The sequence below is a fragment of the Callorhinus ursinus genome, unplaced genomic scaffold (genome assembly GCF_003265705.2).
Source record: "Callorhinus ursinus isolate GAN/ISIS: 27379988/994484 unplaced genomic scaffold, GSC_fseal_2.0 scaffold1, whole genome shotgun sequence".
Taxonomy (NCBI): Eukaryota; Metazoa; Chordata; class Mammalia; order Carnivora; family Otariidae; genus Callorhinus; species Callorhinus ursinus.
Window position 1 is genome coordinate 142,332,198 of NW_027397063.1, and position 27,459 is coordinate 142,359,656.

Consider the following 27,459-nt stretch of genomic DNA (forward strand, 5'->3'; position numbering starts at 1 on the left):
AAAAAAAAGTTGGATTCATTCCTCACACCTACAAAATGAAATTATTAAAGCACTAGAAGAAAACATGGGATGGTTTATTCTATAATATTTTATTCTATAATCTTGGAGTGGTAAAGGCCTTCTTTTTAAGTATAACACAAACACAGAAACCATTATAATAAACAAAGTTGAATTTATCAATCTATATGTTTTTTCTTAATTCTGCATGTCAAAAAATGCCATAATATAAGGAAATATTGTGCAATGCATTGCTCTGTAGTAATCACATGGCAACAGAATGAATCTTATATAATGTTAAGCAAAAGAAGGCAAACAACAGAATGTATACTATTTGCCTGATTGCATGCCTGATTTGCCTGAATTGCCTGATTCCATGCAGGCAAAACTAATCTATGGCATTGGAAGTCAAGGAAAATATTGTCTTGGGGTGTAGAAAAGGCACTGCAACAAGGAGGGGAGATTGCGGGAAGATCCTAGGGTACCTGAGGGTAGCACTCTATCTTTGCTATTGGTAGTGCTTACATGGATATGCTTGAAATACTTGTTTCCTGATGATGGTCGTGGGTATACAGATCTACACATACGTTAAAACTCAGAGAACTGTATACCAAAAGTAAAATTCAATTTTACTGTATGTAAGTTTTAAAATAATTAAATAGTTTACCATGAAAATAATAGGCACAAAAGATTTTTAAAAAATGAGGCAGCTCTATACATACGAATGTGGGAAGATCTCAAGATTTTTTGTTACGTGAGGTATCAAAGTGCACTACACCGCATACAGCATGCTACTTTTAATGGCATTAAAAATTGTATTCGTGGGCGCCTGGGTGGCTCAGATGGTTAAGCGTCTGCCTTCGGCTCGAGTCCCACATCGGACTCCCTGCTCCTTGGGAGCCTGCTTCTCCCTCTGCTTCTCTCTCTCTCTCTCTCTCATGCATAAATAAAATCTTTAAAAAAAAATTGTATTCGTGGGGCGCCTGATGGCTCAGTCAGTTAAGTGTCTGACTTCAGCTCATGTCATGGTCTCGGGGTCCTTGGGTTGAGCCCCACGTCAGCTCTGTGCCCAGCGAGGAGTCTGCTTCTCCCTCTCCCTCTGCCCTTCCCCTGCTCATGCACTCTCTCTCTTTCTAGGAAATAGATAAAATCTTCGAAAAAATTTGTATTTGTATACACATATATGTTATGTTGAGTCTCATGAAATTGCTGATTTTTTAACTTCAAAATGGTAATTTCATATGTTTCTACATATATGCATGTATATATATTTATAAAGGCATAGATATCACAAAATACATCTCAAAAGATACATAAAAAAACCAATGACGTGAAGGAAAGGAAACTAAGTGAAGAAAACTAAGCAGCTGGAAGTATCAATGGTGAGGACATTTACTTTCATATGCTTTTCTATCTTTTGAATTCATATCCCAAGCATGTATTAACTATCCAAAAATTACTTTTAACACGTTCAGAAAGAGGTAGGCAATGGAACACTATCTTCACAATTTTAAAGGGAAATTGTTTTCAACCTCGAATTCTTTTTGAACCAAATAATTAATCAATCGTGTATGTGTCCACAAATGCTTAGGAAAAATACTTAAGGATACACACCAAACTATTAGTTGTGGATGGGTTAACCCTGAACAGTATAATTCATCAAAACGGGGGGTGGGGGGAATTTCACTTTTTACTTTGTGTGTTTCTGTATGTTTTGAATATTTAAAATGTATATATAATATACATATATATATTTTATATATAGCCATGTGGATGAGCCCCAGAGGCAGGCACTGTCCCCTTCCTGCCTATATCTCAGAACAATATATACTTCAACTGACTCTCCAAAGGAAAACAGACTCCTCTCTATGCAATAGCAAAAACTGGATGTTTCACTTCAGAATCTAGAATTTCCAAAATCTAGATTTTCTAAGGAGAACCCAGGTTACAGTTTACACATTCTAGTGCACACTATTTTACTCTGAATCATTTTATTAAACGTATCTTTTCTCCCCAAACCACCCTATCTGCTGCCGTCTGGGTGGATGTCTTAATCTCCCCCTGCATAGGTCAGCCCGGTTTGGCTCAGCTTCCTCGGCCTGGGCCTCCAGCCATTTCTGTCTCATTCCTGAAGTAGGGCCCCCTCTGTCCCACCTCTCTAATCTTGCATTCCCACATCTAACACTTAACTCTGTCCTCAGGGGCAGGAGAGGCAAATTGCTACAGGGAAGTTGATTTGGAACTGAGCAAACAGAAGAACTTCTGGTTGATTAGGGACCGCCTCCTTAGGAAGAAGGAAGGGGATCATAAACTATCAAGCTTTTTCTGTCATCAATTTGTAAAGGATCACACTTGTAATTTAAGAAAATCAGAGCTAGGGAGCATCTCTCTATTTGCTAGATGGGATTCCGCCCGATTCATGAATTGCTTAATAAAGCCAATTAGATCTAAAAAAACAAAACCAAAAACAAACAACGAAAAAACCAACACTAAAAAAATACACTTTTTAACTGACATTTTCTTAACCATGGAAATTTGTTTTCAACAAAAGCTAAGGATATGTATCTTAACCAGGGTTTGCAGGAATGAGGCTCCTATAGGAAGAGATGAATAAAATCAAAGTCAATGAGGCATTATTAAAAAGAATGAGGCCTGAGTTTCAGGGACAAAAGAACAAGTGTCCCACATTTGTGAGGGGCTGGGATGCTCCCGGCTGCACCTTTTAGACTTTTAGAGGAGAAACCATGTGTGCCCACCTGCTACCAGGGCCCCCAACTGCCCTCCATGATTCCCATGGCAGCCAGGAGTGTGTCGGATCACCTCTCCTCACACGGGGCAGATAGTTGGGGCCTCTAGTCTCAGCCAAAATCTCTACTGCCCCACCTCCAGGTTAAGCTGTGTCTTCAGCTTGTGAAAGGTAAAGAAGCATTCCTTCCCACAGAGTGCTCTCACCTTAGACTATGCCCCACACACCTGTTCAGCAGCTCTCCAAGGGGAGTGCCCAAGACCGGCAGTTCCTGGTTTAACCTCCAGAGGAAAAGGAATGGAGAAACACCTTGGTTGATGAGCGTCCTTATGCGTGCAATTCCTACCTGCCCTGCACTCTCAGCCTTAGCTCTGTCTATATTTCCAGGCATGGTATAATTGTCATCTTGATCATGGGACACTTGAAGGATGATAACATACATATACATACACATACAAACATGCAATATTCTGAGTAAATACACTATTTCTGACTTTGAGGCTTACATTTCATTACAGAATCTTCTTGCAAAAAACATACTCAGTAAATTGCCATCTCTAACTGTTCCAGGAGTATGTGATTCTAGAATTCTATTCTTCTTCCATTTGAAAGGGCATTATTCAGAGCGCACTGGCCTTCTACTTTAACAGTCTTTGAGAGAAAAAGACAGTCTCTCTTGTATCTTTTCCCATTATGTATGAAAGAATTGCCTGTCCTCCCAGGGCCAAGGGACAGATGCCAGGGCGAGCTGTAGCTCGGCAATGTGGGATGATTGTGAAAATATTGACATTTGACAATAGGCCCCAACCACCAACTATGACAACTCAGCAGCTGGTCCAACCCAGACCGGTTACGCATGCAGCCAAAAGAGTTGTTCCCAACCTGTTCCCAGATGAAGAGGTTTCTGTTGTGAGACAACTCCTCTGACCCCGCCCCAGGCAACTACACAACAGCACTGATTTATTTGTGACTTACAACCAGAGTCACTCATGTGCAGGGAGATTGACTGTCCTCTGTAACTGCCCTTTTCCCTATTCATAAAACTTTCCCACACGCCCCAGAGTAGAGGACATTAGCTTTCAAAGGAATGTACTATTGGAGTGATGGTAGGTAAGAACTCATGACACAAATATGCTGTCATTGCCTCCTGGGCCCCATTGCGTGGGCCTGGACTTCAAGGTTTTCTGTCGAGTCAAGTAGAATTTGCCTGTTTCTCTAGGGGTCCTGGGTGGCTCAACTGGTTGAGTGTCCAACTCTTGATTCTTAGCTTGGGTCATGGGCTTGGGGTCATGGGATCAAGCCCCACATTGGGCTCTGTGCTTGGCCAGCATCTGCTTGGGATTCTCCCTCTCTCTCTCTGTCCCTCCTCTCTCTCTCTCAAATAAATAAAAATCTTTAAAAAAAAGAAAAAAAGAATTTGCCTATTTCTCAAATGTTCTCCCTCCCCCAAACTCCATTTTCTGATACTTCCATGTATCAGTCAGAGTAGTCACTCAGGAAAGCATAAGCCATCACAGGTGTAGGGAACTAGTTATGTAAGTACTGGGAAAATCAAAAACCCAAACAAGGGATGGTGAGGCCACAGAGAGATTGGTAAGAGCAGGGAGCTCTTATGATCCCTGGAGCTGGAGGACCAAGGGCAGGAGGCAGTGTTAATAGAGTCCAGGAGCAGGACCAGAACTGCAAAAGTGGTGCCGCCTCCATGGAGACACTCCTATCCTCCCACCCTCAATCTTCCGCCAGTGCTTCCCACTGGCAGCACCCAGTTGGCAAGGGAGCCTGGAAATACAGTTGTAGGGTGGGCCCCTTGCAATAGCAAGAGCGGAGAGTATACCTGAGAACAAACTGGAAAATGACTGACTCTGAGAATGTCATTTCTGCAACAAATCAGAGCTCAAAATCCTCAAGTGGACTCTGTACTCTGATCACATAGTGCAAAATTCACAGGGCAAGGGAGTCAGGTGCTGTCACAAAGCTGGGACAAATGACTGCCCAGTGTTTACCAAAGAGGGTCCTTGGAAAACTCATTTTAGGAAATTAGCAGTAGTGGAAGCGAGGGAGGGTGGGAAAGAATCTGGGAGAACAGGATGTTTCTGGTGGAGATTAGATAAGATGTGATATGCATTTTTACCAGAGAATCTTGGTTGTGGTTTAGAGCACATTAATGTGCATACAGATCTCCTGGAGATTTTGTTAAACTGCAGACAATCAGCAGGCTGGGGTGGAGCTTGAGATTCTGCATTTGTAGCCGGCTCCTAGGTGATGTTGAGGATGCTGCTTCATTGACCACATTGAAAGCAAGGATTTAGGCTCTTGAGTTTGTGGAAATGCTGACTGGAAAGATCCAGGAGGGAGAAGGTGTTGATCCTGAAAGAGATAAAGAGATGCACCCTGGCAGTCCCCCAGATCTATCTCTTGCTTCAAGTGTTTGGATGGGACCCAGGGACATGCCTTCTTTCAGCCTCCAACCACCCTCCAACCTCTCTTCCAGCCATCCCATCGTCTCAGCCATCCTCTGCCTCCGGGATCAGCCAACAATGTTGTGAGTGTGTGTGTGTGTGTGTGCGCATAGCTTTTTATTGCCAACCAACCATGAACTCCCAGATTTGTCAGAATTATACCAGCAAGGTGGAAGCCGCTGTCAACCACCTGTCAACACGCATCTGTGGGCCTCCCATCCCTACCTCTCTCTCTGGGCTTCTATTTCAACCCAATGATGTGGCTCTGGAGAACGTGCGCCGCTTACTCCCGGAGTTGGCCAAGGAGAACCATAAGAGCAGGAGCCGTGCCCTCTTCCGGGACACGCAGAAGCCATCCCAGGATAAGTGTGGTAAAAGCTTGGACGCCAGGGAAGCTGCTATGATCCAGGAGGAGAACGTGAACCAGGCCCTTCTGGATCTGCATGCTGTGGGTTCTGTAACTTCCTAGAGAACAGCTTCCTAGATGAGGAGGTGAAACTCATCAAGAAGATGGTCAACCACCTGACACACCTCTGCAGGCTGGCCGGCCCTCGTGCTGGGTGGGTGAGTATCCCTTCTATAAGGCTCACCTGCAAGCACAACTAGGTGCTTTGGGGGATCAGTGGCCCCTTTGGTACCCCCCTGGTGTCAGGGTTTCTGCCCAAACTTCTCCCCGCAGCTTTTTTTTTTTTAAGATTTTATTTATTTATTTGACAGAGAGAGAGACAGCGAGAGAGAGAACACAAGCAGGGGGAGTGGGAGAGGGAGAAGTAGGCTTCCCGAGGAGCAGGGAGCCCAATACGGGGCTCGATTCCAGGACCCTGGTTTCATGACCTGAGCTGAAAGCAAACGCTTACTGACTAAGCCACCCAGGTGCCCCTCCCTGCAGCTTTTTAACCACCCTGGAACCCTCCCAAGCCTGGGACCAAATGGAAACAATAAAAGATTTCTTGCAGCAAAAAAAGAAAAGAAGATTCCTGAGGATGGGGGCGGGGGCGGAGATAAGATGCTGGGCATAGATGAAGGGACTGGTTTTAGGTGGAAAGAGATAGTCGGGGAAAACAGGAGGGAACAAGAGAAGATGGATGCAAGAAGGTTTAGCATCCAATAGTTTTGCAAAATCTTTTCGCTCAACATTAAAATGAGCTCAGTTCATATAAGTTTCATAATTATAGTTTCTTTCAGAACCTTTAATATACTAGCATGCATTGTGAATCGATCAAAGGTTTCCTAAACATAATTGACTATGGAACCCATTTTCATGGATACTCAGGGAGCTCACATTCTGGAAAAGAAATCCTGGAAAATAGCAACCTACCCAATGTATGCTTGGACTTTCCTAGTTAGTGAATAGAGACAGTAAGACCTTATCTGACAATGACTTCACAATGATACTGTGAAAATAAGTTTGAAAACTATGTTTCATAGTTAAGTTCTCAGTGTGAAGATTCAAACAGCAACAGGCATAAATTCCATCAACAGCATAGTCCAGACTGATACCTGAGAAAGTAGAGCAGACTGTGGTCCAGGAGACCTCCCAGGGTGGCATTTACTAACCGAGCTGAATTTAGCAAAACTCTCAGCCTTGCAGGCTCAGAGACTGTTTCCTCAACACTCCAAGAGCAGACATCTCTGGGAAGCAAGTGCGTGCACATGAACCAGGATCTCGAGATAGAAACATCAACTACAATTTATTAATATATAACAATGGGGCTATATCCACCACATGGGCCATGATGATGTTATTCGTTCATTCAAGAATATTTACTGATTGCCTGTTATATGCTGGGCCATGAAATGGGCATAAGGTCTAGGCAGCACCTATCAGTGTCCTTCCTGGGAACACAGACCCCTTTCTGCTGACATTGGTAAACTTGGGGATTAAAGGTGCTGGGGGATTAAAAGTGTCCTAAACGCCTGCCTGTGGAGAGAATAAGATGAACATGCAAAGAAAAGCGGGACAAAGGGTGTTGAGAATTGGATGGAGAGAGAGTCCTACTGGCAATGAGTCCACAGTTCCATTTTATGACACCCTAGGTTCTATCCCTTGTAACTGATAGAGCCCTGACCTGTATACCTGTTCTCTAACTTGTCTGGAACAGAACAGATTTGAAGTCATTTAGAGCAGCCGAGTTCCCCTCATGGTTCATGAACCCTGGCAGAGAAGATTAAAGATACAAGCTAAGCAATGAGCTCTGGTCTCATCAACAGGATCACATCCCCAGCATCCCCAAGTGCTCTGATTATTTGGTTTTTGCCTTGTCTCTGTTCCTGAATTCTTATTCCGGTATGCCACCTACTACCTCATTCTGCCTCCTCCTCTGTGGACCGGCATCTAGCCACCCTCTGACCCATCTACCTGGATTTTGCTCATCCTGAATTGCTACCTTTCTACCATGCTTGTTGCAACAGTTTCAGGAGACTCAATTAATAACCTCCTACTCTCGGGTGCCTGGGTGGCTCAGTTGGTTAAGCGACTGCCTTCGGCTCAGGTCATGATCCCGGAGTCCCGGGATCGAGTCCCGCATCGGGCTCTCTGCTCGGCAGGGAGTCTGCTTCTCCCTCTGACCCAACCCCCTCTCATGCTCTCTCTCTCTCTCATTCTTTCTCTCAAATAAATAAATAAAATCTTTAAAAAAAATAATAATAACCTCCTACTCTCCTTTCAAGTTCTCAGCCAACCTAGAAATAAACAACAGGAGTTGGAGAACAAAGTATCAGCTTTATAGCTAATAAGAGTGATGGGGGGGGGAGTGATACAGAGCAACTGGCATGTTGTATGCCTCATACATTTGCTAATAATCTTCACTCCAGAATAAAACTAACTATTCAGCAGAGGGGGAGACAAGGCATTCCCCTTCAGCCCCTGTGCCCTGATGATGGTCCTAGGGCTCAGGTTGGGCAGCAGTCTCCAGTGACAACTGGCCTGGTGGACTTTACCTAGGATATTCATTGGGTTTCCCCGGGAGCAGATGCTGAGACAATGACTCAAATACAAGTAGTTCATTTAGGAGCCAAAAAAACAAAAACCACCAGTAAGAGGGGAAGTGAGACAGTATGGGAAAGGCAGTCAAATAAAGGGAGCTCAGACATTATCAAGCCAGTTACCATGAGGACGACTAGAGCTCAATCATGATGGGGCACTCAGAGCCCATGTAGATTCACACTCAAGTATCCTATCCAAGGGATGAGGATCTTTGGTATTTATACACTAACTTCCATTAATCATTGGTTGAAGACTAGTGGGGAGTAGGGTTCAGGTGAGGGGAAGGACAGCACTTTCTGGACACCTGCGGCCTACCACACAGGTGAGCAAAATGGCCTTCCGTGGCCAGAGTACAGCCCTCAGACAAAGTTACAGGTGCCCACAGTTGGAAGTTGGGCTGTTGTGCACTGAGGAAAGGTGAATAGAACACCACTACGGTCACTTAGTCTCTGGGTTCTATCTTTGACCCAAGGAGAAGAATCTGGAATGAGAAGCTCCTTTGCTTCCTGCTCAGGGGTGACTACGACTTAGGCTCACGCTATCTCCCCCTGCTCCACCACCACCACCCTGCTTTCAGGGACCAAACCAGTGATGGAACAGGTGCTCAGGGCAGTGAGGACCTGATCTGAGCTAGACCGGCCACTCTGGCAGCAGCTTTTGGGAGGTCAAGGAAGAGTGAAATCACAGGCTTGTGTTACCTGAGGACTTTCCCCTCGAGAGGAATTAACTCCTGATCAAGGAACCGAGGAGGAAGGTACGGATGTGTCACTTTCCCTAACAAACTGTGGAGCTAAAAGAAATGTTTCTAAAGCAGCAATAATAAAACATGTTGATAAACCATGCAAGATAAAAGACTGAATTATCTGCTATTCTCTTTATGGAAGATGGCATTACAAAAATGGTGTCATAGGAAGAGGTAAACAAAGAGTAGACAGATGTAAAACATAGGACAACGTGTTATGGAAGCATAATGAGCACTTAATAAGAATTTATACCCTCATGTTCTTTCTAGTAGGGCACAGGGGCTAGATGTGGCAGCAGCTCCAGGTTCTGTGCAGAGTCACCACCCCTCTTTGACACTCGGGCGCTTTTTGTAGGTCTTACTCACTGGGCCATGTGCCTTTCTCCCTTAGAGGCTGCTCTCTGAGCCCCCATTGTCTCCCCTGAAATCTGAGTATCTCTGGAGTTGGTACACATCTGACCCAGGGGTGGCTATGGACCAAAGGTGCTCCCTAGGAGTAATCCCAGGAGATGGTGAATTCCCAGATTCTGGATTAGCCTAATCACTCTGCCACAAGTATTGCATCCCAGCTCATGCTTGCTTGACACCACGGCGGTAGTCATTATTGGTATTTCACCTAGGTCCCTTTACCTAATGGCCAATCTGGAGCGGCTGTGGGTGCTGCGACCTTCCGTGCTCCGTTCTGAGGTACTGCCCTTGGCTGACAGGAGCCACCTCCTTGGATCTCCCTGGAGGGGTTACCTCACCACTCCCCGCAGGGCAGCAAAGACTGACCAACACTGCAGTGCAAGAGCATCAGGGTGGGGCAACTGTGTGTTATCATTTACACTCCACAGAGCTGTCCGGTAGAATTTTCTGTGATGATGGAAACGCTTCTGTCTGCTCTGTTCAGTATGGGAGCCACCGGCTCCCATGTGGCTAACTGAGCACTTGACAGGAGACGAAGAAACTGAATTTTAAATTTTAATTCCTTTTGATTAATGTAAATGTAAATAGCTGCATGTAGGTGGTAGTTACCATATAAGACTGTGCAGATCCAGGACCTCCCATGGATCAGGCTGAGGATAGACTTTGCCTGAGACTGCTTGTCTCTTCCCTTTTTATCCTCGCTCACTCCCTCCTCTTCTACGGGCTTGTCCTGAGATCACAACCTCCATAAATCACGTACGCTCGAACTCGTATCTCAGAACCTGCTTCCAGGGAGCCCACGAAGACGCTATGTTACAATTCTTCAGTAGTAGGTTACAGAAAGCTTAAACCCTGAATCAAAAGTGCACATACGAATTCGGGACCTGTCAGAATGTTTTTAGCGGGAAACATACAAGAACCTGAAACTTCTCCGGCTGAACAACAAGGAAATACCTGAAAGTCCAAGGATAGGACAGCTCCAGGGTAATTCTGTGACTCAATGACATCTGGCCGCTCTGTCACCCTGGTGGGCAGGCCTCACCCTTGTGCTAGTCCCCCTCTCATTGTCACAAGGCGGCTATCCCAGTGCCAGCCTCCACACCTGGATACAGCCACGTCCAAGGGAAAAAATAAATAAATAAAAGACCATCTTCCCCACTGAGTCTTGTATTAGGAGCAAGAAAATCTTTCCCAGAAGCCTCCGGCCGCCTGCTCCTCAGTTTCATTGGTCAGAACTGTATCACGTGGCCATGTCTAAGCCAATCCCTGAAAAGGGGGAAGGAAAACCGTGATTGCCATAGACCAATCAGGCCCTCCCTGTGGGTGGGTGGCCCGCCTCTCCTGGAGCTTGTGGAGGAGCAGAGAAGGGTGGATACCAAACACAACTTCCCTTCTTCGTGCATGGGCCGGGAGCGGGATAAAATGGACGTTAGCGAGACAACCACAGTTATCGGTTACAGGTTTCTTTAGGCTAGCTTCTCCTACAGTGTTCTGTGAACCACCTACATGAAAATCAGTAAGAGGGCTTAGTAATATGCAGATTCTAGGGCTCGGTCATTGTCCGATACACTGGGAAGGAAGGGAGGGTGAAAAAGTGGCCTACCGAGTTAGAGTCACCCTCGGATGGTTTTTCTGCTGGTTAATACTGAAGAAACCTAGTGGTTTCTTTAGCTGAAAGCTAAAGATTCCCCTCTGGTCCCTTCACTACCAGTCTCCCTGCAGAAGGGATGCAGCGCATGACCATGTTGCCACATGTACACCTCCTGGGTCTAACACTCTCGGAGATGTTAAGATGACAAGAGTGCCTATCAGTTGTACTTAACATGCATTATTAATATGACTTTCAGCTTCACTTAATGAATCCACATTCCTGATAGAACACTTCATGAAAAATAAACGAGTGTGGTAATGGCTTCCATTTTATGAGCTAATATACTGAAAAACATCTAAGAAGACGTAAGTATGAAATTTGTGGAAAGCAGCATCTGGGACCATTTTTTTAATGCAATAACAGGTCTCAGGGGTGATTCTGGCATCTGGAGAGCAACTGCCACCAGCAGTAAAGCCTAGCTGTTTATGTTCTCCATACTGCTAAATGGAGTCTGATACAACGCTCAGTCTCGAGTTAACCGACATCAATCCCAGGGAAAGAAAGCCTGGGCAGTGACTGAGAATATGTCAGAGGAGGGACTTGTTGCTGGAGCAACTAGATAGTGATCAGATCCAAGCAAATAACTTGACTCTTTTTGCCAAGTGCCTGCTTCAATTCTTCATTGGGTGTCTAAAGATCATTTCAAAATTTAATATATCTAAAATAAAATTCTTTTCTTAAGATTTTATTTATTTATTTGAGAGAGAGTGATAGCACACAAGCAGGGGGATGAAGGGAGCGGCAGAGGGAGAGGCAGGCTCCCTCCTGAGCCCGGAGCCTGATGCAGGGCTCAAATCCAGGACCCTGAGATCCTGACCTGAGCCAAAGGCAGATGCTCAACAGACTGATCCACCCAGCCACGCTTCCAAGATAAAATTCTTGATTCTACCTTCACTGCAGATGTTCTTATCTTAGTTCTTCTCCCTTCTTTTTTGCCTCCACTCCTTCATGCTGAAACTGACCACCTCCCTAATTCAGCGCTTCACCCAAGTCCTTCCTTGTTTCAGTTTCTGCTTTTGAGGAAACCCCAACTAAGACAGGTGACATGAAACACAGGTTTCTTAAGATTTTACTGGAACATTATTTCAAAGAATTATGGATAAAGGATGTGTACAGCACAATGAACATATACTTAGAAGGATAGTCACGATTAAAGACGCTCGAGAAACTGGCAATAACATTGACGTCTGGAGAAAGGAACTGGAACCAAGAGAGGGAATGAGAAGGGAACTTAGTCTTCATTGTGACCTTTTCTAACTTGAATGCTTTTGCCTAGTTAAAAATAATCACCTGTTTTAAATGTAGGCAGACATAGCGACTCTGAAATCAAGGGCCTGGATTGAATCATCCCAGTATGGAATTTGCCTCATATCAGCATTTGGAGTGTGTCCCTTGCTCCTGGAATCTCTGCTTGCTGTGAAAACCACAATTTAAGTTATTTTGTAAAGAGAGCCCAAGTATGTAAAGACCTACTGAATTTGGTGAACAGAGTAGCAAATACGAGAGGATATGTTATATGTAAAGCCCCATGGCTCTAACTAGGGGGAAAAAAGGGTATTTCACAATCCAAAGGTAATTAATACAATAAGTTTCTACTGTGGTTTCCACTCTGTCTCATTATTCTCAAGGTTTTTAGGTCTTTGGTCTGGAAGTGACTCAGGGCCTGGAGGATGGAATTACCAAGGAATAGTTAGATGATTCTCCAGGATATATGCTGCAAGTTAGTGTTTCCCAAATGGTGGATGGGACACACATATCTTTAGGGTACAGGAGGTGATTTTAGGTGATCCCTGGCCTTTCCTAACTGATCTGCCTTTCATGGTGACTCATTTCATATGTGCCCTCTGGGGGAAAGGATTTACTAGTTCTGGACAAGGCTGGCAGAGAGAAATATGTTAGCAGGACCACTGACAGCACGTATCCCTTCTACTGATGGAGGCCTGGGGAGCGGAGGCTGACCAACACCTCAATCAGGGTCACAGATGAGGGTGACCTCTCCATCCCAGTTCATAGATGGAGGGAAGGAGAAAGCATCATGCTGCCTATGTTCTCTGGATCTGACACTGAAAGTGATGCTGCAGTTGGATACATGGAAAACATTATCCTAGACAATGAAGGAGACCAATTATCAAGGGTAATTCTCTACACATTGTAAAATTCAAGGCAATCATACACCACTCTGCAATGCACTTAAGTAAGTTTAATATTAGTTGAATACATTCCCTACGTTATTCTCAGACACCTCTCTACCTCCTGTCAAGCTACCCAAAAGGCTCAGGGCTACTGTGCTGATATCCCTGAGTTTTTAGCGTTGGTCACTCAGTATAGCCTTGAAATCTAGCTGGGTTCCTGACTCTTTGCTTATCTCGAACTCGGGTTTCTGTGAGACCTTGGCAGACTCTCTTGAGCCCTGGCTTCAGGAATGCTTCTATCCATTTTTAACCAAAGTTAGAAGGGGATGCTGAATGGGCTGCAGCAACAGAATAGGAATTGTCAGGCAGGGGCAATGAGCCAGACATCAGAAGAGCCAAATATTGAGAGATGACCAACCATTAAGTGTCAAGAATGGACAAGAAAGTTGAAAGTCAACCAAGAGATACACTTATATCTGTGGGTAAGAGCAGGCAGTGCTGGGTTAGGCAACAAAATCTAGATTCAAAAAGAACTCAGCCAGCTAGAATGTGAACTTAAAACATCAACATGATATTTTAAAGTAATAAAAGTGCTTTTGCTTCTGATATTCACCATGCCATACGCACTGATGGAAGACACTTGGCTTGGTAACAATTTTACATGGAAAACATCTTAGGGGTTAGATTAGCACAGCCCCCAGAGTGAGCCTAAATTATGGATCCTGGGCTAAGAAGAATGGGATTTAATGGCCCCCTCGAATTTTACAGGTCAGACTGCGTCTGGAATATGTGGGTCTTGGTCTGAGTATTACGACTGAGACAGGATCTTAGCAGAAGGTAGACAGATCCCCTTTTCTGGGCACCCATTCCCCACAAACCATGACTGTTGGCTGCTAACAGCGCCCAACTGTACCTTGTTCCTGAGAACCCCTTACAACGGGAACAGGAACCACTTTACTCAAGAAGGTTGCTCCTAACTCCCCACACTCCCAGAGCTAGTGACTGAGTGGCACAGAATACAAAAGGCTGAACCACACATCTCATGGTGAGATCTCTGTGGTGCTATTCATGCTCCAGAGCCCTGGGGATCACCCTCAGCCTAGTCTCCAGCTGAAACCACATACTTGCTCAGCTCTGTCCCCTTTCCCATCCAGCATCCCTTATTTCCCTACAGGTGTACCCTGAGGGCTCGCCTCCAGTAAATCACTTGCACTAGAACCCCTGTTTCAGATTCTGCTTCTAGGGAATCTGACCTGAGAGAGAAGCACAGGATGATGAGGCCTCTGGAAATCGTATCATGTAAAGAGGGATAGAGGAGCTGAAATAGTCTAGGAATAAAAAATGTGGAAATATGATAAGCAACTGCCTTCAGATATGAAAAAAAATACACAATAGGAAAAGGACAGGTTGGATGGAAATGAGACCAAGGCAGAATTTGGCTCAGTATCAGAAAGAACTTTCTAATACTCAAATATTTACAACGTAGGTATAGACTGCCTTGCAAATTGGCATCCTGCATAGGAAATGTCCATTCGGAATCCAGAGGACCATTGGTTGGGGTGTAGGAGGAGGAACTCTGGGCATTGTCTTGTGGGTGATTCCTAAGCCCAAAGGCAACACTCTAGTTGTTATTATTCTAAGTGGCCACAAGATGGCAGCAGCGGCGAATTCCTCAAAAGATGATTAACCAGAAAATTTTAGTTGTTTCCACAAATTTAATTCAGATCTTCAGACATTATAGGAGGTGTTGTATACACCATTTTAAGCTCTTATAGATTTATGACACACAAAATTGAAAGTAAAAACATTTTTCCCAAATTGCATATTTTACTACTGGAAAAAACAAAATCTCAGAGGTCAAAAGAGGTAAACCTTAATCATTAAGGTCACACTGAATCAGGGTAAGCACACCTCTTACATTCTGATAATGATGCTACTTCTGTCTTGTCACACAGGCTTCTAGGTCCTGTCATTGTGTACCTTCCAGGGGAGGGGACTGTGTTTGAAATAGGCTCAACAATGGCAGGCCTCAGCCTGTCCCAGCCCATGGTCCTCACAGAAAAAATTCTCCACATTGCTAGGCCTCTTCCTGCATCCACCTCGAAGTCTGCACGAAGATGTACTGGTGCTGAGGGCCTAACACAACTCTACTGGGGACCCCAAATATACCAGTGAGTCCATGAAACAGATTTACATCAGAGTTCTGTTTGCAACCCTGAGGCCAATTAATCTCACCAGGCCCCACAACAATCCATGTCTGGTCTCCATCTGTGGTAGCCGGCCTTCAAGATGGCCCCGTAGTGATTCTTTCCTCTTGGTATCCATGCCCTTGTATCATTCCCATCCACATTGAATTATGGCTGGTGAGACCAATAGGATTTTATAGAAGTGACGGTATATGTCTTCCGAAGCTAGATGGTGAAAGACGTTGTATTTCTACTATACTCTTTTGGGATCACTCGCTCTGGAGGAAACCAGCTGCCATATTGTTAGAACATTCAAGCAACCCTATGCAGAGTTCCTTGTGGGGAAGAATGAGGCCTCCTGCCAACAGCCAGCACTGACTTGCCATCCACATGAGTGAGCCATCTTGGAAACAGGTCCTCTAGATCTAGATAAATTGTCAGGTGACCACAGCCCTGGCCAAGATCTTAACTGCACCCTCATGAGAGACTCTAGGTCTGAACTACCCAGCTATGCTGTTCCTGAGTTCCTGACCCACAGAAGCTTCGAGACAATGTTTATTGTTGTTCTAAGCTACTAAGTTTTAGAGTAATTTATTATGTAACAGTAGATAACTAATACAACACCTCCTTGAGAATCACTACTCCCTGGCTTCCATGACACTCTACCAACCTGGTTCTACAGATTTTCTCTTTCAGGTCTTCCTGCCTCCTTCTCTTCTCCACAGAAGCTCCTTTTCCACATGCCACATAAATGTTGGTCTTGTCTCAGAGTCTACGCTTGTTCTCTTCATTTGACCCTGAGCCAACTCCGTGGGCCATCTTGTCGTTCCCCTGACCGTCACTCTGCAGATGACCACCGAATCCATCTCTCCAGCCCACATCCCACTCCGGAGCATGACACCCTCACATCTACCTGCCTGTAGGCAATGGTGTGCAGGAACCCACTCACAGCGACTCCTGAGAACCGATTGTACACATATCTTCCCGACTCTCTGTTTAGCATTGTCACACACCCTGAAATGGGCCACGGTGGGAGTCCTTACATCGTGGCATTCAACAAATTCTCCTAATCAGGGCTTTATCAAGAGCTAGTTGATAAACACCAGCACATCACTGTTCAACCAGGTGCTTCGCTTTCTGTGTCCCATAAACACCTTAATTCAATATGTCCCAAACTTGAGTTTTATTTCTTCATTCATTTATTCAAAAATGTATTTCTTTTATTCAAAAATATTTCTTGCAGTTTTTTTCAGGTTCTAGTGAAGGAGAAACGTTCTGTCCCTTCGATAAACTTGCACTCTGTTGGAGTAGACAGAAGGGTAAACGGGCAGTTCCAGTGGCATGGTAAAGGCCCAGTAAGCACAAGAGACTCAGTGGGCACAGAGCAGGGAAGACTTTAAGGAGGCTGTCTCATCTAAGCCAAGACCTGAAGGGTAGGAAATGTGCTCTGGGTGGAGGAAGAAGCACGTAAACGTTCAGGGTGAAGACACAGCCTCCCATGTTTATGGAGCAGCAGATGCTTCAGATAGGGATAGGCCTGGCATGAGCAAGTAGAGATCAGCGGTGAAAGTCTTTATAAGCCTGATAATTGCCTTGGACTCTTCCGTGGGAAGTCACTTAAAGGTTTTAAGCCTAACGACATGACTTGGTTTGCTTTTTGGAACATTCACCGCCATTGGAGTCTTGGAAAGGGGCTAAATAGGACCCACTTTCTCCTTTGAAAGTCTTTCTTCTTTTGGCTTCCGGGAAAACAGACTCTCTGGTTTGTTTCCTATTTCTCTGTCCACTCTTTTGCTGATTTCTTGTCTTGTCCTTGACCTGTTGGTGAACCCAGAGGCTTCTGCCCTTGCTCCCTACAATCTCCTCCCAGGACAGCAGCCAGAGTTATTCTTTTAAAACGTGAGTCAGACCATGTCATTCTTTTGCTTAGCACCCTCCAATTGCTTACTATTTCACTCAAAATAAAGTCAGAGCTCTTACAGGGGCCCATGAGACCCTAATGGTCTGCCTTACTTATCCCTCCTAACCTCTTGCTTACTCTACTATAGCCACCCTGTCTGTCTTTGCACACACTAGAAATGCTTCTGCCTCGGGGCCTTTGCACTGGCTCTTCTGTCTACCGAGAATCCTCTTTGCCCAGAGAGCCCACAGTTCGGTCCTTGATCTTCTTCAAGTCTTTTTCTCAAATATCACCTTTTCAATGACACCTTCCCTGACTACTCTGTTTAAAATTGCAACACTTCCTCCCATCCTGATACCCATTCTCCACTCTAGGAGTGAGATTAGGCTCCAGACAGAGTTGGCCATGGTCACAAGTCCACGTAGGTGGAGGAGGGACATGTATGTCATAGTCAGGGGCTACTGATATGGGACATATCCTGACATACTCTCTGTGGAATCTAGGACTTCTAATTCCCAAGTCAGCACTTTCTCCATTCCATCTTCTTAAACAGTGATACATGAAATACTGTAATAATACAATTATATTTTCAAGTCCAGTTCCTTGGGCTCACTGGGTACTTCCTGGACCATCATTCTCCTGTTGAAGCGCTATGTACTGTATCTGTACCTAGTTTCCAAGGATCTTTTTTTTTAAGATTTTATTTATTTATTTGAGAGAGAGAGAGCACAAGAGGGGGGTCAGAGGGAGAAGCAGACTCCCCGCCAAGCAGGGAGCCCGATGTGGGACTCCATCCCGGGACTCCGGGATCATGACCTGAGCCGAAGGCAGTCGCTTAACCAACTGAGCCACCCAGGTGCCCTCCAAGGATCTTTATTAGAACAGGAATTATTTTAGATTTTGTCCCAACTCTGCCAGTTACCTGGCTCCTTGTCGATGGCATAATTCTATGTGTTGGATCACCATTTCCCTTTTAACACAGTGGTAGAAGTCTCTGCCTGTTGGATCTTTTCTTTTATAATATCTTATTGGCTTTGTCTCAGGTTTATTAGTCTGTAATGTCAGGCTGGGCCCCAGGGGCATTTCTGAAATATAATTGTGTTTTGTGCGTGGGTGGCTGTGCACATAGGGATGGTCTGGGGCTTTGAATCTTAAGTTTAATTTGTGATAATGATAATTGATAATTAACAATTTGTATTCACATAATCAAATTTTATTGACAATAATAATAATAATAACCACCATTTATTGAGTGCTTATTATTGGCCAGCCACTACATTAGATTGAAGTAGGGACTGTTTCAGGGTAAGGAATTCATTCCCACACAGTCACTGATGGAGCCAAGATTTAGACCCAGGCAGACTGACTCAGGAGTCTGTTCTATCCTTTGACAGTCACCACCTCCTTATATTCTCCCCTCCTCCATAGGTCTTATTTCTCATCATAGAGGTTCCCAACTTTTTGCTGCCTCAACCTACCAGACAGGTGATATTGCCCAGCATGACCGGCTTCCCTGGCCCATCCCCAATTACTAATATGTGCAGTCCAACTCTGCTGGCTGGCTCTCCCTCCATCTGCAGCTCTCACTGATTATGGCCCAGAAGTGTGTCCCACAGCATCGTAGGAACCTCTGCTGTGGAAGAAAGATGAGTAGGAAATTTCCCACACTAGCCCCACCCCAATCTCCTACCTGATTTCTCATACTTTCTCCCCTGAAGTCTGCCCTTGAACCAGGCCAAGCAGAGTTCTTGAGAGGCTTTGCTGATACTGTCCTTCTCACCTGGAGTATGTCCCCTATCCTTTCCAGCTGTATTTGTCAGCTCACATCCCACATTTTCTAGGAACCTTTCTGTACAAGGTAGGGTTCTCAGGGTGCCAGCAATAGAAACTGACCCTAAAAGACCTTATTGGAATGATATTGGAAAGCTCACAGAATATATAGAATCCGACCTGGCAGGCCCCTGAAAGAAGAGGAATTTAGGTTCCTGAGGAGTCCAGGTAGTAGGAATTAATGGGTGGTCCTTTTAGGGAGCTTCAGGATAGATTTTTCCACACTATGTTCCTGTGCTCTGGATTCAAATTCCTGGAAGAAAGAGCATAAATGGCCTGGTGTGTCACTTGGCCACAGCACTTTAATTGACAATCCTATCAAAACTGTGTGCAATCGATTGGGGGCAGTTTTGGGGGAGGGGGGATAACCAAAGTGCTACAACCAGAAGGGGGAAGGGAGGCCAGGCAGGTCAGACATGAGGACCACAGCCTTTTCTTCCTTCTCTCGAGACTTAGACCCACACTGCTGTCTTCTCTTGGGATGGCCTCTTGCCTGCCTGTCTTGCCTACAGTTGTCACTTAAATTATGTGCAGCGAAATCACCATCAGGGCCATCATTATTCTTGTGTCAGAAGCACACTTGTTGCCTTCCTCCAAATCTGTAAACCTCTTGGAGCCAAGAGCTGAGGCTCCTAATTCCATATGTTTGCTCAAAGCCCCACCATTGCTCAGGTATCAGCTGGGTGATCTGCTGCGTATTGGGTGGAAGCACAGGACACCAAGGAGGGCTCCAAGTAAATAGGAAGCTTTCCCTGGGGGACTCCTGTACCCCCAAAATATACCTATTCCCAGGTAAGAGCAACTAGTTCAAGAAGTTCTGGGGGTATTTTTATAAATTATGTTCAGTTCAAGGCAGCTTCCGCCAGATCAGGCTCCTCTAGACGTCTGCCATGGTTAGATGTGCTTCTGAAACTGTCCCAGTCATTGAATCTTCTTTTATGTTCTTTTTTACTCACTTAGTCTTTTATTTAAAGCCCTTATGAGAACCACTGGCTTTCCCTTTGCTAACCTGTAGTTTGGGGGAAGAGACTGGCCAGGGATTCAGGATATGTTCATCCAGGGCCCACTCTGCCACTAACTGCTTCACTCGTTGTCCGTTCATTCGTTCAACAAATAAGCTATTCAGAACCTACTATGTGCCAGGCACTGTTCAAGGCACTGCTGGGGATGCAGTAGCGACCAAAGAGACCAAGTTCCTAACCTGCTGGAGCTTATATCCACACATCTGGGTCTCCATTTCCTGGAGGTGGGAGGCCTTCATCAACTCTCATGGCTTCTTCAGAACTATCATTCTAGAATTATATAAAGGGAAGACAATTTTCTATATCTTGTTCAAGGCAAAGGGGTATTCAAATTACCCGAAGAGGTAAAACAGGGTGGTGGTGTTTCCAAATCTGGATGAAAAGATGGAGAAAGGGATACCTGGGTGGCTCAGTTGGTTAAGTGTCTGCCTTCAGCTCAGTTCATGGTCCTCCCAGGGTCCTAGGATCAAGTCCCACATCAGGCTCCCTGCTCAGCAGGGAGTCTGCTTCTCCCTCTACCCTTCCCCTCTGCTCATGATCTCTTTCTCTCTCTCAAATGAATAAATAAAATCTTAAAAAAAAGGAAAGATGGAGAAAGACAGACAGACAGAGACACAGAGAGACTAAATAGTAAAAGCTCCACAAAAGTTTATTCAGTGGCATATCCCCAGCCCCTACAACAATGCCTGACACCTAATGAATGTTTAATAAATATCTCTTCAGTGGATGAATCACATGGGAAAAACAAAAAGGGTGGTTGGGAGGGAAAATTTCCTCACCGTGACCTTAGGCCCTTACATATACCTCTCTCCCTCTTTGCTGTCTTGGGAATCCTGCTCCTTCAAAGTAGTGCTTTCTGTAACTCCCCCACCTCCTCAGACATTTGGAGCCAAGCAGTGTCCAGGCCTGGGGGTTCAGAATTAAACTGTGGACTCTGCTTCTACTCCTTCTCCATGATTCTAAGAGGCTCTGACTCATCATTGCCCATAACCTGGGGCTTTCCCTCTTCTGATGGAAAACCTCCCTCTCTTAATCTTCCTGTTCCTTCCTCAGAGAGGACAATGTTCACTTCCTGGGCACAGAACATGATCTTCCTTAATGGGTTTGGGCCTAAGGTCACAGATTTGTGTGCACACAGAAATAAGCCAGGCAGGTAATGCGACAGACAATAGGGAATGCTGGGGACTGTGGCAAACTGTGGCCAAAATCAGACTTTGAGAAAGTACTGTGTGGACAAAAAGAACCTTCTCTGTAAACACTCTAAGACCAGTGGACCCTCATTTATGGCCTCTACCAGTCAGTAAGAGGAAGCTAGAAAGACTTGTCAACTTCCCACTTGTCACTCTACACCAAGTCCCCTCCTAAGACCACAGGACTGTCAGCCTGAATGGAGTGACGGGAGAGGAGGACACACTCCCTGGAAAATAGAATGTATGTTAATATCTTAAACTATCATTCTGCTAGATCCTCATTTGGCTCCAGTAGCAACTTGTCTTGGGCCAAACTACTGAAAATTGCTATAGAGGTGCAAATAGCGGCTCCGACAAAAACTGCCTTTGACTATTGAGAGGGGGGCGTCTGGGTCAGAAGGATCAATTTTCTGATGAATCAGTGAACAATTCTGAGTGGAACTAATCAGGCTTGTGTTGTGTCACTCTTTCTTTATAACCCATAGCTTAGTGATCTGAACTCTGACTCCCCCTGCCCCACCTCCTCCTCCTGCCTCCCTAACGTGTGTGCAAACACCCTGCATATGCTTGGCACATACGTGTGCAGACGGAGAATGTAGAAAAGTATGTTGGAGGGATCAGAAGTGTCCGAGAGATGCTAGAGCCTCCTGGACAGAATTGGGACAAAGAGAGATGCAAGAGGATGATGTCCAGTGGAAGGAATTTAACTTTTCCTGCCTCCAGGGAATCCAGAAGGTCTCAGGGAAGTATAGTCCTGGGTAACAAATTAGCTCCTTAGGAAGGCAAATCCCTGGAGGATTACAGGATGGGGAGCGTGCCCAGCAGCACTTCTAGTTACTGATGCCAAGAGAATAGGAAGGGTAATCAATTATTTTTTTCCCTCAGGATTCCAACTGATGTTATCCCACAAAACATTGGGTCAGATTTCCAAGGCCATGTTAGGTCAGGCCTGGATTACCCATCATATTAGTTAAGGTGGTACTGGTTTCAGGGCAGAGAAATGGACTTTGGCTGACTTAAACAAAAAGGGGGATTATCAGAAAGCTCCTGGGGGCTTTTATGAAATCAAAGGAAAGCTGAATAACTGCAGCTCAGCAAGGGAAGGACTGGAGCTCTAGGAGTTCATGGTTGTGCTGACATTGATATGATTATTTCAGCCTGCCTAGGCTCTCTGGCTCTTCAGGGGAAGAAAATCTTATGGGCCCTGTGAGTTAGGTCGGGTTCCCTACAAGCAGAGGGATTGTGGTGCAAGTGATTTTTGTGGGGAGTGCTCTTAGCAGAAACCTACAAAACAGTGAGGGAAGCAGGATGAGGCAGGAGCTAGTCTAGTCTCAGCCTGATCTTAAAGTGGGATCTGCAGAGTTATCCCATCTTGAAGCAAGGGAGTGTGCCTTTTGCATCCCTATGTCCATCAGTTATTGGCTGTGGGCATAGTTTCTCAAACATTTTGGGGCAAGGCTATTCAAGAGAAGGGGGTAGCTGTAAGCCACTAGCAGCCAACATTCACAGCAGTTGGGGGTTGGTGCACTGCCCTCCCAAGGGGATCTGGGATCTAGGCAGAGCACCAACTGTATCCACACATGGCACCCAGCTTGGGTAAGGTGTCCACCCAAGAGCAATCAGTCATTGAGAGAGAGAGAGAGAGAGAGGCCAAAACCTGAGATCTAGACAGGGCAGCAGGGGCTGTTTCCAGAGGTAAGTGAACGGAAGAGTGAAGGGCAGTCATGCCAAATGGTGTCCAGCATATCTACTTGTACCACTTCCACTGAAAATGTCCTTCTGGACAGAGTGCAGAGCTGTGGCCAGCTGGAGAACGTTTGCTTCCCAGGCCCCTAACGTAATTTTCCTTAATGGCTTTAGGCTTGGAGTCACAAATTCCAATGTCAACAGAGATAAGCTAGCCATGTTGTGTCAATTGTGATAGATAATAGGGAGTGGAGACAGTTTACCACAGTCTCTGACACTCTGTATTCCTATCACAATTGTTATTATTGCCTGACCTCTCTTTGTATGCATTTGAATGTATGATCCCAAGCCTAAACCCATTAAGGAGGGTTTATGCTAGGTGCCTAGGTATGAACCTAGAAGTGGAATCTGTAAGAGTATAAATGTGTTGAGCTTTAGTAGACATTGCCAAAGAGTTTCCCAAAATGGTTGTACCATTTGATACTGCTTTTGATAGTGTATGACAGTTCTAATTGCCCCAGATCCTTACCAGCACTTGGTACTGTTTGTCTTATCTCATAGTGATATTAATCTGCATCTCTCTGATGACTAATAAAGTTAAGCACCATTTCATATATCTTTTTTATTGTTTATGGGAATGCTTTATATATTCTGTATATGAGTCCCTTGTCAGATATATAACAAACAATATATAGAGATATGTAGAGCTATATAGACACATATATGCACACAGACACATAGTAGAAGAAGATATATGTAATTTTTATGTAAAAATATATTTGTTATACATAACTTTATATTTGAAAGTAAGTATTAACATATTTATATTAAAATATTTATTTGAAATACATTAAATAAAATATTTAATACAAATATATATTTATTTATAATATATAATCAGATATACAATATACTTACATAAAAATCACTCTGTGACTGGCTGCTTTTTAAATATTATCTTAAATAATTTTTTTTTAAGATTTTATTTTTGGGGCACTAGGCTGGCTCAGTCAGTTGAGCATCTGACTCTTGGTTTCGGCTCAGGTCATGATCTCAGGGTTCAGGGATGGAGCCCCGGGTAGGGCTCCAGAGTCAGCAGGGAGTCTGCCTTAGTATTCTTTTTCTCTCCCTCCCCCCGACCCCTCCTCCTACTCATGATAGCTCCCTCTCTCTCTAAAATAAATAAATAAATATTTCTTAAAAATAAAGATTTTATTTTTGAATAATCTCTATACCCAATACAGGGCTTAAACTCACAACCCCAAGATCCAGAGTTCCATGTTCAACCAACTGAACCAGCCCCTCTTAAATTATTTTTATGATTTTATTATATTTATTATTATTTTATTATATTATTTAAGGTACCCCTCTTAAATAATTTTTATAATGAAAACAAGAATTTGGGGTGCCTGGCTGGCTCAGCCGGTGGAGCATGGGACTCTGGATCTCAGGGTTGTTGAGTTCAAGCCCCACATTGGATGTAGAGATTACTTAAAAATAAAATCTTAAAAAAAAGAAGCATTTAAATTTAATTTAGTCCAATTTATCAATTTTTTCCTAAATGTTTAGCATTTTGTGTTTCCTATTTAGGATATCTTTGTCCATATCATGGTCATATAGATAATCTCCCATTTTTTTCCTAAAAGTTTTACCACTCTACTTTTCACATTTAGAAATACAATTTATCTAGAATTTATTTTCTGTGTTTTGAGTTACGAGTTGAGCCCCCAACCCCCATATTGATAGCCAATTACTTAGCACCATTTACGGAAAAGACCATCCTTTCCCAAATAGACTACTGTTGTGCCATATTTGTCAGAATCAGATGATAAAACATGTATGAGTCTATTTTTGGCCTCTCCATTTTCTTTCATTGGCTTATTTGTTTAAACTTATGCCAATATCACACTATCTTAATAACTATAGTGCTATAGTCTTAGTGTGATAACTATAGTGATATATCACTATAGTGCTATTAAGTCTTAGGGTGACTGATTGTCCTGGTTTTCCTAGTACATTCTGCACACATACCTCCCCTTCCATTTGAGATATTATTGACATATAATTGTGTATTGGTTTAAGGTATACAACATAATGATTTGATATATGAAAATTTCTGGGTTCTAAAACTGAAAGTATTGCATCTGACAAAACTCCTCAGTCTCTGGCAAACTGGGATGGTTGGTTATCCTCCTAAGTTCTGATATTTGGTGGCATTGATCCTCCTTTGTTTTTCTTCTTCAAAATTGCTTCAGCTATTCTCCACCCTTTGCATTTCTTTAAAATTTTTAGAATCAGCTTTCCAATTTCCAGGAAAAAGAAAGAAAGAATGAAGGAAAGAATGAAAAAAAGAAAGAAAAAGAAAGAAATCAAGCCTTCTGGGATTTTCATTGGGACTGCCTTAGCCTATAGATAAATTTGAGGAAACTGGCTGCACTTCTTTCATTTAGTCCTACATATTTAATGTTTTTTCATGCTATTGCAAATAGTACCATTTTTTTAAATTTTTATTTTATTTTTGTTGTTATTGTGTTCCAGTATAGAAATAAAATGAAATTTTGTAGGTTGACCCTCATCCAGTGACTTGACTGAATTCACTTATTAATTATCATGATTTATAGATTCTTTTGGATATTATATGTATACAATCACTTTCTGTAAAAAATGATCCATTTTTTTCTTCCTTTACAAATTGTAGGTTTATTATTTCACTTTCTTGTCTTATTGCACTGGCTGAAAACTCTAGTGCAATGTTGAATAAAAGTGGGGATGAAGACACACAATTATCTTTTAATTTGATCCTATGGAAGATATTGGGTTTTTTTAAAGATTTTATTTATTTATTTGACAGAAAGAGACACAGCAAGAGAGAGAACACAAGCAAGGGGAGTGGGAGAGGGAGAAGCAGGCTTACCGAGGAGCAGGGAGCCTGATGCGGGGCTTGATCCCAGGACCGTGGGATCATGACCTGAGCCAAAGGCAGACACCCAACGACTGAGCCACCCAGGTGCCCCAGATATTGTTTGTTTTTAAAAATATTTTATTTGTTCATTTGAGAGAGGGAGAGAAGGAGAGAGCATGAGCTGGGGGATAGGGAGGGGCAAAGGGAGAAGGAAAGACTCTCAAGCAGACTCCCTGCAGAGTGTGGGGCTTGATCTCGTAACCCTAAGATCATGACCTGAGCCAAAACCAAGAGTCAGATGTGCAACTGACTGAGCCACCCAGGCACCCCAGAAAGCATTGTTCTTTAACTTTAAAAAATAGTGTTTTGAGTGGTGCCTGGGTGGCGCAGTGGGTTTAGTGTCCAACTCTTGGTTTCTGCTCAGGTCATGTCTTGGGGTTGGGAGATCAAGGCTCCATGATCCATGTGGAGTCTGCTTGAGATTCTCTTTCCTTCTCCCTCTGCCCCTCACACTTGTGCCCCCCCTCAAATAAGTAAATCTTTAAAAAATGTATATTGTTCCAAGGGTAAGAATTTTATGTACAGTGGCCAATGAATAGTTTTATGGCAGGTGGGTCTAACTGTACCCCTCCTTTTGTACAAATAAGTTCAATAAGATGACTTATTCTCGCATTCACCCATTTGCTGCTGAAGTTGGGATTAAAGCCCATGTTTCCTGACAAGCTTCCTGTGAGTGCATCTGTTGGTTTTTGTCTGCCTGTAATCCCTACCCCTTTCTTACTTCCTCTTTATTTCTCCATTCCAACCATGTAATTCCAGAAAGACTCCCAATCACGTTACTCTATCTCTTTAGCTCCAGGGTCTTACACCAGGCCCATCAGTTTATTTCTCCCCAAAATTCAAATGGAAGGCTCCTGAAGTCTTGTGGAAATGCCCTGAGAACAGGCACAGGGTCTCTTGCTGTTGCAGACCTGGAGGTCTTCTGATTCCTGTCCTTTCAAAGGTTATAATCTCTAGCTCTCCCATCAACTCTGGAATTGTTCAAGAATCTTCTTTCCAGTGAACTACCTTTTCCCCTTAGCCAGAGTCAGTTTCTACTGTGTATTAATCAGAGAATAGATATACCCCCTATTTTCTTTACTCTGCCAGCAACATGGGGCAAAATGGGAACATGCTTTTAAGGATTTAACGGTATTCCATTTATACTTTATTTATCATATTTTTAATTTCTTCCTAATTGACTGAAAACAGTCATTGTATATTAAAACCATAACTTTGAATTTCTCTTATTGCATATGCATAATTTAAATCCATATATTCCAGGTTTATTTATCCCCGGGAAAGTTAGCAAGTTAGATATTTTATTTTTAAATTTTTGTCCTTTCGACTCCTCTTTTATAAGGATAAGAAAACATTTCTGTAAAGGGCCAGACAGTAAATATTTTGGGCTTGAGTTTAGACCATGAGCCATATGGTCTCTCTCACAACTACTCAACTGCTGTTGCAGCCATGGACAGTACATAAATGAATGAGTATGTCTGTGTTCCAATAAATGGACACTGACATTTGAATTTCATGTGTCATAAAATATTCTTCTTTAGATTAAAAAAATTCAAAATGTC

General features: G+C 43.8%; 1 long non-coding RNA gene across 1 annotated transcript in view; it reads right to left on the reverse strand.

Annotated features, from left to right (window-relative positions):
* LOC112833440 (uncharacterized) overlaps positions 1-27,459 on the reverse strand; it is a 47,846-nt gene that overhangs the window by 7,183 nt on the left and 13,204 nt on the right. Inside the window, exon 2 of the long non-coding RNA XR_012381109.1 lies at positions 4,875-5,110. This is a non-coding gene — a long non-coding RNA (uncharacterized lncRNA). The remainder of the gene's footprint in view (positions 1-4,874; positions 5,111-27,459) is intronic.